The sequence below is a fragment of the Hylobates moloch genome, unplaced genomic scaffold (genome assembly GCF_009828535.3).
Source record: "Hylobates moloch isolate HMO894 unplaced genomic scaffold, HMol_V3 SCAFFOLD_5, whole genome shotgun sequence".
NCBI classification, from domain to species: Eukaryota; Metazoa; Chordata; class Mammalia; order Primates; family Hylobatidae; genus Hylobates; species Hylobates moloch.
In genome coordinates this window covers 60,900,657-60,914,630 of record NW_026652280.1, presented here as the reverse complement: position 1 = coordinate 60,914,630, position 13,974 = coordinate 60,900,657, and the positions used below count along the sequence as shown (strand labels likewise).

The following is a 13,974-nucleotide window of genomic DNA, read 5'->3' as shown; positions in this document are numbered from 1 at the left end:
CTATTGTGAAAGGTACTGCCACAAACATGGGATTTCATTGACATACTGATTTCCTTTCCTTTGAATATATACCCATTGGTGGGATTGCTGCATATAGTTCAACAAATTTATGGGGGGAATTAGCATTAAGCGCTTCTTGCAGCCTGGGAGTAGGGCTTTTACTAACAGCTGGTATTTTCCTCCTCTTACTGCCTGAGTGTTGAACACTCCCATTTCCTAGTTCTGAGCTTCTTGCACTTGAGCAACACTATCACTCCTACTCCCTTAATACTGTGATAACTGGTCCTCAGAGAGGACCTTCTGCTGTTATCTGCATTTGGGCCTACTTCCCTTCCCCAGACCCTGTCCAGGTCTTGGGGATACATCTATTTCTAGGCTGTAGACACTTCTGTTCTGCCTCATACTACCATCAACTGTCCTGTGCCAGGTCATGCTTTTAGATCCAAAGCCTTTGTACATCCTGATCTCTCTGCTAGAATACTTTTCTAGCCTCTTCTCCTGCTCTCACCAACTATTCCTTTGGATCTAAGCCCCAATTTCTCTTCGGCAGACACTTCACTTCCAGAACAGGCTTGGTTCATTCCTATTCTATAACAGCAGCCTATACCTTTCCTTCATAGATTTTATCTCTATTTTTAATATACATTCCTTGAATTGCTTGATGAATGCTTCTCTCTATCAGTAGGCTCCATAAAGCCAGTGTCTAATGGCATTATATCTCCAATGGTTAGCACCAAGGGTGGTACATAGTAGGTATTAATAAAAACATCAATTGAATGAAATGTATGAAATATGACACTTAATATTGGCCATTTGCTTTGGATCATATAGGCTTGTAATTGTATTTTTAAAAAATATTTTTATTTCCATAAGTTATTGGGGAACAGGTGGTGTTTGGTTACATGAGTAAGTTCTTTAGTGGTGATTTGTGATATTTCGGTGCACCCATCACCTGAGCAGTATACCCTGCACTCAATTTGTAGTCTTTTATCCCTCACCCCCTTCCCACCCTTTCTCCCTGAGTCCCCAAAGACCACTGTGCCATTCTTATGCCTGTGGATCCTCATCGCTTAGCTCCCACTTATGAGTGAGACTACACGATGTTTGGTTTTCCACTCCTGAGTTACTTCACTTACAATAATAGTCTCCAATCTCATCCAGGTTGCCACAAATACCATTAATTCATTCCTTTTTAAGGTTGAGTAGTATTCCATCTATATATACCAGAGTTTCTTTATCCACCAGTAGATTGATGGGCATTTGGATTGGTTCCACATTTTTGCAATTGTGAATTGTGCTGCTGTAAACATGTGTGTGCAAGTATCTTTCTGGTATAATGACTTCTTTTCCTCTGGGTAGATACCCAGTAGTGGGAAATGGTGGTTCTGCTTTTACTTCTTTAAGGAATCTCCACACTGTTTCCCATAGTTTACATTCCTACCAGCAGTGTAGAAGTGTTCCCTGCTCACCGCATCCATGCCAACATCTATTATTTTTTGGTTTGATGACGGCCATTTTTGTAGGAGTAAGGTGGTATCACATATTTATGTTTCCCTAATTGCTAGTGACATTGAGCATTTTTCATATGTTTGTTGGCGGTTTGTATATCTTCTTTTTGGAATTGTTTATTCATGTCCTTAGCCCACTTTTTGATAGGATTGTTTGTGGCTTTTTGCTACTATGTTTGAGTTCATTGTCAATTCTGGATACTAGTCCTTTGTTGGATGTATAGATTGTGAAGATTTTCTCCCACTCTGCGGGTTGTCTGTTTACTCTGCTGACTGTTCCTTTTGTCGTGCAAAAGCTCTTTAGTTTAATTAAGTCTCAGCTCTTTATCTTTGTTTTTATTGCATTTGCTTTTGGGTCTTGGTCATGAAATTCTTGCCTAAACTGATGTCTAGGAGGGTTTTTCAGAAGTTATCTTCTAGAATTTTTACAGTTGCAGCTCTTAGATTTAGCCCTTAATCCATCTTGAGTTGATTTTTTTATAAGGTGAGAGGTGATCATCCCGTTTCACTCTCCTACATGTGACTAGCCAATTATCCCAGCACTATTTGTTGAATATGGTGTCCTTTCCCCACTTTATGTTTTCATTTGTTTTGTCGAAGATCAGTTGGCTTTAAGTATTTGTGTTTATTTCTGGTTTCTTTATTATGTTCCATTGGCCAATGTGCCTATTTTTATGCCAGTACCATGCTGTTTTGGTGACTCTGGCATTATAGTATAGTTTGAAATCAGGTAATGTGATGCCTCCATATTTGTTCTTTTTGCTTAGTCTTGCTTTAGCTATGCAGGCTCTTTTTGGTTCCATATGAATTTTAGAATTGTTTTTCCTAGTTCTGTGAAGAATGATGGCAGCATTTTGATGGGAATTGCATTGAATTTATAGACTGCTTTTGGCAGTATTGAGAGGTGACAGCGTGCCGGCAGTCCTCACAGCCCTCGCTTGCTCTCGGTGCCTCCTCTGCCTGGGCTCCCACTTTGGTGGCACTTGAGGAGCCCTTCAGCCCACCGCTGCACTGTGGGAGCCCCTTTCTGGGCTGGCCAAGGCCAGAGCCCACTCCCTCAGCTTGCAGGGAGGTGTGGAGGGAGAGGTGCAAGTGGGAACCGGGGCTGCGTGTGGCGCTTGCGGGTCGACTCGAGTTCCGGGTGGGCGTGGGCTTGGTGGGCCCCCCACCCCACCCTCAGAGCAGCCGGCCGGCCCTGCTGGCCAGGTCAATGAGGGACTTAGCACCCGGGCCAGCGGCTGTGGAGGGTGTATTGGGTCCCCCAGCAGTGCCAGCCCACCGGTGCTGCGCTCGATTTCTCACTGGGCCTTAGTTTCCTTCCCGCAGGGCAGGGCTCGGGACCTGCAGCCTGCCATGCCTGAGCCTCCCACCCCCTCCATGGGCTCCTGTTTGGCCCAAGCCTCCCCAACGAGCGCCACCCACTGCTCCACGGTGCCCAGTCCCATCGACCACCCAAGGGCTGAGGAGTGCCAGCACATGGCGCAGGACTGGCAGGCAGCTCCACCTGCAGCCCCGGTGCAGGATCCACTGGGTGAAGCCAGCTGGGCTCCTGAGTCTGGTGGAGATGTGGAGAACCTTTATGTCTAGCTCAGGGATTGTAAATACACCAATTGGCACCCTGTGTCTAGCTCAGGGTCTGTGAATGCACCAATCGACACTCTGTATCTAGCTTCTCTGGTGGGGCCTTGGAGAACCTTTATGTCTAGCTCAAGGATTGTAAATACACCAGTTGGCACTCTGTATCTAGCTCAAGGTTTGCAAACACACCAATCAGCACCCTGTGTCTAGCTCAGGGTTTGTGAATGCACCAATCCACACTCTGTATCTAGCTGCTCTGGTGGGGCCTTCGAGAACCTTTGTGTCGATACTCTGTATCTAACTGATCTGATGGAGATGTGGAGAACTTTTATGTCTAGCTCAGGGATGGTAAACGCACCAATCAGCGCCCTGTCAGAACAGACCACTCGGCTCTACCAATCAGCAGGACGTGGGTGGGGCCAGATAAGAGAATAAAAGCAGGCTGCCTGAGCTAGCAGCGGCAACCCGCTCGGGTCCCCTTCCACCCTGTGGAAGCTTTGTTCTTTCTCTCTTTGCAATAAATCTTGCTACTGCTCACTCTTTGGGTCCACACTGCTTTTACGAGCTGTAACACTCATCGTGAAGGTCTGCAGCTTCCCTCCTGAAGCCAGCGAGACCATGAGCCCACTGGGAGGAACGAACAACTCCAGACGTGCCGCCTTAAGAGCTGTAACACTCACTGTGAAGGTCTGCAGCTTCACTCCTGAGCCACAACCCACCAGAAGGAAGAAACTCCGAACACATCCAAACATCAGAAGGAATAAACTCCGGACACGCTGCCTTTAGAACTGTAACACTCACCACGAGGGTCCGTGGCTTCATTCTTGAAGTCAGTGAGACCAAGAACCCACCAATTCCGGACACAGTATGGTCATTTTCACAATATTGATTCTACCCATCCATGAGCGTGAGTTGTGTTTCCATTTGTTTATGTCGTCTATGATTTTTTTTCAGCAGTGTTTTATAGTTTTCCTTGTAGAGGTCTTTTACCTCCTTGATTAGGTGTACTCCTAAGTATTTTTTTTTTTGTTGCAGCTACTGTAAAAGGGGCTAAGTTCTCGATTTGATTCTCAGCTTGACTGCTGTTGGTGTATAGGAGAGCTATTGATTTTTATACATTAATTTTGTATCCGGAAACTTTGCTGAATTCTTATAGCAGTTCTAGAAACTTTCTGGAGGAGTCTTTATGGTTTTCTAGGTATACAATCATATCATCAGCAAACAGTGACAGTTTGACTTCCTCTTTACTGATTTAGATGCCCTTGATTTCCTTCTCTTGTCTGATTGCTCTGGCTAGGACTTCCAGTGCTGTGTTGAAGAGGAGTGGTGAGAGTGGGAGTCCTTGTCTTGTTCCAGTTCTCATGGGGAAAGCTTTCAATTTTTCTCCATTCACTATTATGTTGGCTGTGGGTTTGTCATAGATGGCTTTTATTACCCTAAGGTGTATCCCTTGTATGCTGATTTTGCTGAGAGTTTTAATCATAAAGGGATGCTGGATTTTGTCAAATGCTTTTCATGTCTATTGAGATCATCATGTGATTTTTGTTTTTAATTCTGTTTATGTGGTGTATCACATTTATTGACTTGCATATGCTAAATCATCCCTGCATCCTTGGTGTGAAACGCACTCTATCATGGTGGATTATCTTTTTGATATGTTGTTGGATTAGGTTAGCTAGTAATTTCTTAAGGATTTTTACATCTATGTTCATCAGGAATATTGTTCTGTAGTTTTCTTTTTTTGTTATGTCCTTTCCTGGTTTTGGTGTTAGGGTGATGCTGGCTTCATAGAATGATTTAGAGAAGATTCCCTCTTCCTCTATCTTGTGGAATAGTGTCAACAGGACTGGTACCAATTTTTCTGTGAATGTCTGGTAGAATTCAGCCATGAATAAGTCTGGTCCTGGATTTTTTTTTATTGGTAATTTTTAGATTACCATTTCAATCTGGCTGCTTGTTATTGGTCTGTTCAGAGTATCTCATTTTTCCTGATTTAAGCTAAGAGCATTATATCTTTCCAGAAATTTACCCATCTCCTCTAGGTTTTCTAGTTTATGCACATGAAGGTGTTCATAGTAGCCTTGAATGATCTCTTTTATTTCTGGGGTGTTAGTTAAAATAGCTCCCATTTCATTTCTAATTGAGTTTATTTGGATTTTCTCTCTTTTCTTGGTTATTCTTGCTAATGATCTATCAATTTTATGTATCTTTTCAAAGAACCAGATTTTTGTTTCCTTTATCTTTTGTATTTTTTTATTTCAATTTCATTTAGCTCTGCTCTGATGTTGGTTAGTTCCTTTCTTCTGCTGGGTTTGAGTTTGTTATTTTCTTGTTTCTCTAGTTCCTTGAGGTGTGACCTTAGATTGTCTGTGCTCTTTCAGACTTTTTGATGTAGACATTTAGGGCTATGAACTTTCCTCTTAGCACCACCTTTGCTGTATACCAGTGATTTTGATAGGTTGTGTCACTATTGTCATTCAGTTGAAATAACTTTAATTTCCATCTTGATTTCATTGTTGACTCAGTGATCATTCAGGAACAGGTTATCTAATTTCCATGTGTTTGCATGGTTTTGAAGTTTCCTTTTGGAGGTGATTTCCGGTTTTATTGCACTGTGGCCTGAGAGAGTGCTTGATATAATTGCAATTTTCTTAAATTTACTGAGGCTCATTTTGTGGCTTATCATATGATCTATCTTAGAGAAAGTTTCATGCACTGTTGAATAGAATGTATATTCTGCAGTTCTTGAGTAGAATGTTCTGTAAATATATGTTAAGTCCATTTGTTCCAGGGCATAGTTTAAATCCATTGTTTGTTTGTTGACTTTCTGTCTTGATGACCTGTCTAGTGCTGTCAGGGGAGTATTAAAGTCCCCCACTGTTACTGTGTTGTCTATCTCATTTCTTAGTTCTACTAGTAATTGTTTTATAAATTTTGGAACTCCAGTGTTAGGTGCATATATATTTAGTATTGTGATATTTTCCTGTTGGACGAGGCCTTTTATCATTGTATAATGTCCCTCTTTGTTTTTTTAAACTGCTGTTGCTTTGAAGTTTGTTTTGTCTGATACAAGAATAGCTATTCCTGCTCACTTTTGGTGTCCATTTGCATGGAATGTCTTTTTCTACCTCTTTCCGTAAGTTTATTTGAGTTCTTATGGGTTAGGTGAGTCTCTGGAAGGCAGCAGATAGTTGGTTGGTGAATTCTTATCCATTTTGAGATTCTGTATCTTTTAAGTGGAGCATTTAGGCTGTTTACATTTAACGTTAGTATTGAGATGTGAGGTAGTGTTTTTTGCCTGTAAACGTTGTGTTTTTGTGTTTTTTTAATTTGTATTTTTGTTTTTTAGGTCCTGTGCTTTTTTTAGGTCTATCCTTTAAAGAGGTCCTGTTTTGATGTGTTTTCAGGATTTGTTTCAAGATTTAGAGCTCCTTTTAGCAGTTCTTGTAGTGCTGGCTTCATAGTGGCAAATTGTCTCAGCATTTGTTTGTCTGAAAAAGACTGTATCTTTCCTTCATATATGAGGCTTAGTTTCACTGGATACAAAATTCTTGGCTGAAAATTGTTTTGTTTGAGGAGGCTGCAGATAAGGCCCAATCCCCTCTAGCTTGTAAGGTTTCTGCTGAGAAATCTCCTGTTAATCTGATACGTTTTCCTTCATAGGTTACCTGGTGCTTTTGTCTCACAGCTCTGAAGATTCTTCCCTTTGTCTTAAATTAGGATAACCTGACAACAATTTGCCTATGTGATGATCTTTTTGTGATGAATTTCCCAGGTGGTCTTTGTGCTTCTTGTATTTGGATGTCTTGGTCTCTAGCAAGGCTGGGGAAGTTTTCCTAGATTATTCCCATAAATACGTTTTCCAAACTTTTAGATTTCTCTTTTTCCTCAGGAATGCTGATTATTCTTGGGTTTTGTTGTTTAACGTAATCCCAGACTTCTTGGAGGCTTTGTTTATATTTTCTTTTTTTTTTCTTTGTCTTTGTTGGATTGGGTAAATTTAAAAACCTTGTCTCTCAGCTCTGAAGTTATTTCTTCTGCTTGTTCAATTCTATTGCTGAGATTTTCCAGGGCATTTTGCATTTCTATAAGTGTGTCCATTGTTTCCTGAAGTTTTGATTGTTTTTTATTTATGATATCTATTTCACTGAAGATTTCTCCCCTCATTTCTTGTATCATTCTTTTGATTTCTTTAAATTGGGCTTCACCTTTTTCTTGTACCTTCTTTATTAATTTAGTAACTGACCTTCTGAATTCTTTTTCAGGTAAATCAGGGATTTCTTCTTGATTTGGATCCGTTGCTGGTGAGCTGGTGTGATTTTTTTTGTGGGGTGTTAAAGAATCTTGTTTTGTCATATTACCAGAGTTGGTTTTCTGATTCCTTCTCATTTGGGTAGCCTCTGTCAGAGTGAAGGTCTAGAGCTCAGAGCTGTTGTTCAAATTTTTTTGTCCCACGGGGTGTTCCCTTGTTGTAGTACTCTCCTCCTTTTCCTGTGAATGCGGCTTCCTGTGAGCTGAACTGCAATGATTGTTATCTCTCTTTTGGATCTAGCCAACCAGCAGGTGTACCAGGCTCTGGGCTGGTACTGGGGGTTGTCTGCACAGAGTCCTGTGATGTGAACTGAATGTGGGTCTCTCAGCCATGGATTCCAGCACCTGTTCCAGTGGAGGCGGCAGGGGGCATGAAATGGACTCTGTGAGATTCCTTAGTTTTGGTTGTTTAATGTTCTATTTTTGTGCTGATTGGTCTCCTGCTGGGAGGTGGTGCTTTTCAGGTTTGTAATACTAATCTCTTATTTTTTTCTCTGTTACCCCTAACTCATCCTCTTCCCCCCTTTTTTGTTCATTTATCACCCCACTGCAAGACATGTCCCTAGGTCAGCCACTGCGCTACATCCTGATTGAAATATTTAAAAAGTTTGTTTTCAAAGATGACCCATAATTTTCTACTGCAAGTTTTTACTTAGGTTGTTACATCCATTTATTCTCTTAGGGCTCTAGAGTAGTTTTCCCCATAGAGAGGATTCATGAGGAAATTTTATTAGATTTGATTTTATGAGAGAAAACAGTTCTGTTTGGTTTGTGAGGAAGCCAGTAGACTCAGGTTGATTAACCACCACCCCCGCTGTTTTTTTTTTCTTCCCAAAATGCAGTAGCAAGAATAGAAAATGTAATAAAGCTGAAATCAGAGACATAACTTTATCTTTACTTTTTTTTCATCACTACAATTTTCCTCCTGGAGTTTGCTTCATTGAAGTGTAGTTTAATCTACTTTGTATAAGGACTGATTCAGGGCAGGATGGCTGACATATTCCACAACTCAGCAGAGCAGGAGCAAGTTACTGATGGAGCGAGACCATCCCGCTTCACTCTGTGGCATAGGCATGGTGACCAATGGGTTGTGCACCATGTTGACAATGAAGGCTGTGGGCACTGCTGAGGCAATTAGCTTCTTGGCTGACCATAAACTACTAGCAAAACTTTCATTTTTTCTATTTGTACATGGCAGAAAACCTTAGTTATGTAAGAATCCCTGGGCTGCTGTGAAGAGTGCCTATGGCAGCAGAATAATGGTCTCCCAAAGGCGTACGTATCCTAATCTCTGCAACCTGTGGATGCTACTTTCATGGCAAAAGAATTTTGTAGGTGTTATTAAGTTAAGGTCTTGCTATGGGAAGATTCTCCTGGATCATCTGAGTGAGTCAAGTTGGATTACAAAGGTCCTTTTATATGGTACAGGGAACACAAGGAGGCAGAAAGATCTGTGTCCCAATGATGTGAGAAGAGAAAGACACAATGAGCCACTGCTGGCTTTGACGATAGAAGAGGGAACTGCAACCCAAAGAACGCCTCTAGAAGCAGGAGAAGGCAAGAAACAGATTCTCCCCAAGAACCTCCAGAAAGGAGCACAGTGCCACCACTTTGATGTCAGCCATTTTTAAGGTGTAGATTTCTCTTCCACATGCCATTGGCATGGTGAGAAGTAGCCTATTTTCCTTTATTGACAATCTATGGATTTGTGGCCCAGAATTTCTGTGGTCTTGAAGTATTCAGTGCTGGGCAGAGAGATGTTCTCTGATTCCACGTCTCTGTTTTTGTCAAAGACTCTTTAGGTGGTGGGAGAAGAGTCGGGAATTGGATTGGGGATGTGGGGGTGCACAAGGAAGTCTGGATCTGGAACTATGAAGATGTAATGGGCACATTTGTTGGAAAGCTGGGTCCAAGATGTTTGTCTTTCACGTACATGAGTATGTGTGTATGATGGAGCTTTCTTCTAGGAAGTTTTTCTTAATGCCCAGGTTGGATTGAATGCCCTTTTTGTGTACCGAGTGCATATATCAACGAGCCATTTATGTTTCATGGGTCTGTACTTGCCTCTAGACTGTGAGCTTCTTGAGGGTAGAGGTTGTGTTCTTTTCCTCTCTGTGGATGACCAGTACCCGGCCCAATGGTGGCGTCCCTAAATGCTAGTTGAACTGAGCTGTTGAAGTGTCTACGTGGCATCGGGAAAGCCTCTGGTTGTCTATACTGATTGTAGTACTACTACAACATAGACAACTAACAATGGAACGAACTGCTCCCAGAAATTGGCTCGGCAGTGTTTTCTCATTTGTGCTTAATTTTTATTTAGCAATTTAGAATAGTGAAATATTAGAAATAAGCTAAATGTTAAATATGCTATGGTGCACCGGCTCAATAGAATTTGGTGTAATGATTTTACCATTTCTATCATGTTTAGTATACACAAGTAACTAGAAAAGAAAAATACCATAATACCAATTTATCTGAATGCTATGGCTACATAAAAATATAACACAAATCTTAGAACTACTTTTCCAAATTACCTAAATGTGTTATTACTGTTTTATAACTAAGAAAAGATAGATTCTGAAAATCATTCTTGTGCAGCACGATTATGATCATAGATTTTAAGTGCTAAGTTTTCTGTTTTGTTTGATTACAACCTGAAACCATGTATTGTTTCTCAGTCCTTGCTGTTGTACACATAGCATGGTATCTGCTCATAATTAAAAAGCATGAAAGTTACTGATTGATGGATTAATATTTATTTATTTTGGACGTACTGCAGGAGACTAGCTACTGACATCAATCTGAATTGATTTCAGCATCACTGTGATTTGTGCAGGGCACCTCCTTGTGATATAGTGGCATTGCACATTAAGTGCTTAGGTTCTGGAATTAAACAAACCTGGGTTTATATCCTATATTGTCACTTACAAGCTATGTGACCTTGGGAAACTTCACTTTTCTAAGCCTGTTTTTAAAAAATTAGTAAAATGGGGCTGGGTGTGGTGGCTGGCTCATTCCTGTAATCCCAGCACTTTGGGAGGCCAAGGCAGGCAGATCACCTGAGGTCAGGAGTTTGAGACCAGCCTGGCCAACATGGTGAAACCCCGTCTCTAAAAATACAAAAATTGGCCCAGTGTGGTGGTGCACACCTGTAGTTCCAGCTACTCAGGAGACTAAGGCAGGAGAATATCTTGAACACGGGAGGCGGAGGTTGCAGTGAGCTGAGACTGGGCCGCTGCACCCCATCCTGGGCGACAGAATGAGACATTGTCTCAAAAAAAAATTGTAAAATGGGGTTAATAATAGTACCAGCATTGTGGTTTTATTGGAAGGATTAAAGGAAATAATGCATTTGTTTGTAGCACAATGCATTGACTGTAGCACAAAGAGAAAAGTACATGTCATCTATGATGATGGGTGAAGATGATTGCATAGACAATGCCCAGTTACCTAAAATATTTTGAGAAGCACATGGCAGGAAGTGCTACATGCCTCCAAATACCCATGCCTCCCTTTTAGGAAAATGGACTCTGGTTTTTAGCTGACACCTTGCTGTTATGCATTTCCCCAACTGCTTTGCAGAGAAGATAGTAGTTTCATTAAATGAGGGGAGGTAGAAGAGTGCCATTTATTTTCTTACCGGTGCTGATTTGAAACACGTATGTGCTGGGCATGCCGGTGAGCCACTCATTTAATGACGGGAGGTAGAAGCCCTCTGGGAGGCCGAGGCAGGCAGATTGCTTGAGGCAAGGAGCTCGAGATCAGCCTGGGCAACATGGCGAAACCCCATCTCTACAAAAAATACAAAAATTAGCCGAGTGTGGTGGCACATACTCAGGGGGCTGAGGTGGGAGGATGTCTCCAGCTCGGGAGTTGGAGGTTGCAGTGAGCTGAGATTGTGCCACTGCACTCCAGCCTGGGTGACAGGTATTGCAACCTTAGAGAATGAAATGAACATCTAGATTATTTAAGCATTTGTTAGTATGCTTTTTCTTCTTTATGTGCATCTGAACTACATCGCAGATGTTATTACTCTTTAAATAAAAAAGCGGGTTTTATTCCTCCAAGACTTTTATCAAAGGTCCAGAAACATCTTTGTTTTAGAGACAGAGATCAGCTACTTTTCCAGGAAGGTAAATTCAACTCTAAGGATGTGTTGGTGGAATCTCTGTGCAAATAACCCTGAGGAAAGGAGAAGAAGGGAATGGAAAATCACACAAGAAGCCTGGAAAGTGAGAAGGTAGTCTCAGATCAGATGCACTGTAGAACCTATGTCTAGGTAAGGGCATAAGTGACACCATGTGCATTCCTTTTCTTCCCATCATGGTGTGTTTGCCTTTATTTCTGGGGCTTAAGCAAAAGACTAGTGTGCATGTATTATTAGATTTTGATAAAATAGGATGGCTTCTGTTTATTTTTCTTGCTGTTTATAGACTTATGGCAGCAACAGCTTATGGTATTGACAAAGGACATATTTCTGTTTTTTCAAGTGTCTTTAAGGGATCAGGGCGAATGAGCTGTAGGCAACGTAATGCAGGCAGTGCTGCTAAACAAGAATGGGCTGCCGACTCTAGTCTGGTTATTACGGAAATCAATTCCATTGGAAGATCATAAAAGCTTTAAAATTGGGAGACAATTGGAAGATCACTGTTATAAAATGCTGAGTTTGATTTGGTGGGAAATGGCATGTAGGGAATGAAGGATGGGAAAAGCAGACCAGCTCTCATTTCTCTTCTTTTTTGCTGTGTGTGTGTGTGTGTGTTTTAAATAATTAGGCCCAGAAGTTAAACAAAACAAGAGAGAAAACGAATTGCAATAGTGGGTTTTCTGCCCTTCCTTCACCATAGGCAATTCTGTCTACCGCAGCTGCAATGGCTGAATCATACTTTGGGTTTTCTTTGTAGCTATTTTGTAGGTGAATAATCAGGGTAATTTCCAGCATCCAGGAAACAATATGTACAGTAAAAACAGGCCAATGGGTTTTTAAATTTTTCCCTCCAGCCCTCCTATCTCTGCCTTGGAAAAAAAATCCTATTCATGTAGAAACGATGTCTCTTCCTGTTATAATAGCATAGACTTTAGGTCCCTCTATCTGTGCTTTCTTTCAGAAGTGACTCTCCAGGGGAGCTAAAATCCACGTATTTGGGCACACACTTGAACAATATTGCTAGAGAAATTTAAGCAAGAACACAAAGGTATGTGATTTAACAAGCTCTCAATGACTATATGACTATATAGCTGATTCAAGTTTTTTTTTTTTTGAAAACCCAAGAGCCTGTTCCTTTTTCTTTTAAGTGTCCTTATGTTTTGAGTTTCCCCAAGAAAATGCCTTTTGTGGTTCCAAGTTTCTCATTTTTAATTCATTCTACTAAGTATTTATATAGTTCCAGGATGCACTGTTAGCCTGAACATATCTTAGAATCCCTGATTCTTAGAAATGGAAGTTTTATTTGGGGATTTAAAAAAAAAAACATTTTCATGCAGATATTGCACGTCTGGTTCTTTTGATACTTTGAAGAACTATTCCTTGGGAAATAGACTCAGGATGCGTCATTTCTGGGGGTGTGGGGAAGTTCCATTTGGAACCATGAGTTAATGAACAAGGAGATCGACCAGCTTTGAGGGAAGTAGTCCTAGTTGTTCTTTTGTGTGAGGATTGCTATAGTGCTTTTATCATCTGTGCCTTGCAAAGTTTACAAAATCAACATTTTAAAACATCTTTATAGAAAATGAAACTGTGATCTCCTCATACTGCATCTGAGAGCTGATTTGGCATTTTATAAATAGGCATATGATGTCGAAATTACTTGCAATATGAACTAAGAGCATCCTTAGCATTGATGATAGTTGCATATGATCCAGAATTATAATGATGAATAATGCATTGGGTTTCATTTTTCTCTGTGATTGCCCACTTTGTTATGCAGGGATGGATTTCCACTACAGTGTCCCAGATTTGAATTGTACATTTTTTTTTTTTGTAGCAGCTTCCCCAGAATTATGTAAGCTCATTGGAAATATTCATAGAAATCCTTGCTCTCTGTGCTTCATGGAGATGCAATCTCAGAACTTTCTCCAAGGACTGGCTCATCAAGTATAATTTAACATGTCTTATGATCTGGATCGTCTGTTTTGCATGGATAGAGCTTGTCAAAACACAAATCCTTGCATCCTTGATATATTTGAACAAATAATAATATTTTACTCATTATTTGGAGAAGAACAATATTGAGTTTTTATACAAATAAGATAAAGCGTATAAAAGGGCTGGGTGAACTATTTGTGTCACTCAAACATGAAGCATACAGTGTTTTAGCTTTGCATGTCCCCCAAGAATACTGTGTCTCCCTCAGTCTCTATTAGGTTCAGGGCAAGGGTTTGTTTCAAGGACCCTGTAAGAAGAAACTTGATTTTGGAGCCACAGTGTAGGTTAGGGAGTGAGCAACAGGAAAGATGGCTTAAAGCACAATGCTTTCTATTTCTCTTTTACTGTGACTGAATAGGCTCTAACGTCTGGACCAGGGCTAGCCTAGAGTTAGAGTAAGATAGCTCCTGCCCTGGAGGCTGAGGAAACACC

The 13,974-nt window shown here is 40.9% G+C and overlaps 1 long non-coding RNA gene across 1 annotated transcript in view; it reads left to right on the top strand.

Moving 5' to 3' along the window:
* The window catches only part of LOC131383618 (uncharacterized), a 185,062-nt gene that overhangs the window by 46,681 nt on the left and 124,407 nt on the right, over window positions 1-13,974 (top strand). Inside the window, exon 2 of the long non-coding RNA XR_009213777.1 lies at window positions 12,506-12,592. This is a non-coding gene — a long non-coding RNA (uncharacterized LOC131383618). The remainder of the gene's footprint in view (window positions 1-12,505; window positions 12,593-13,974) is intronic.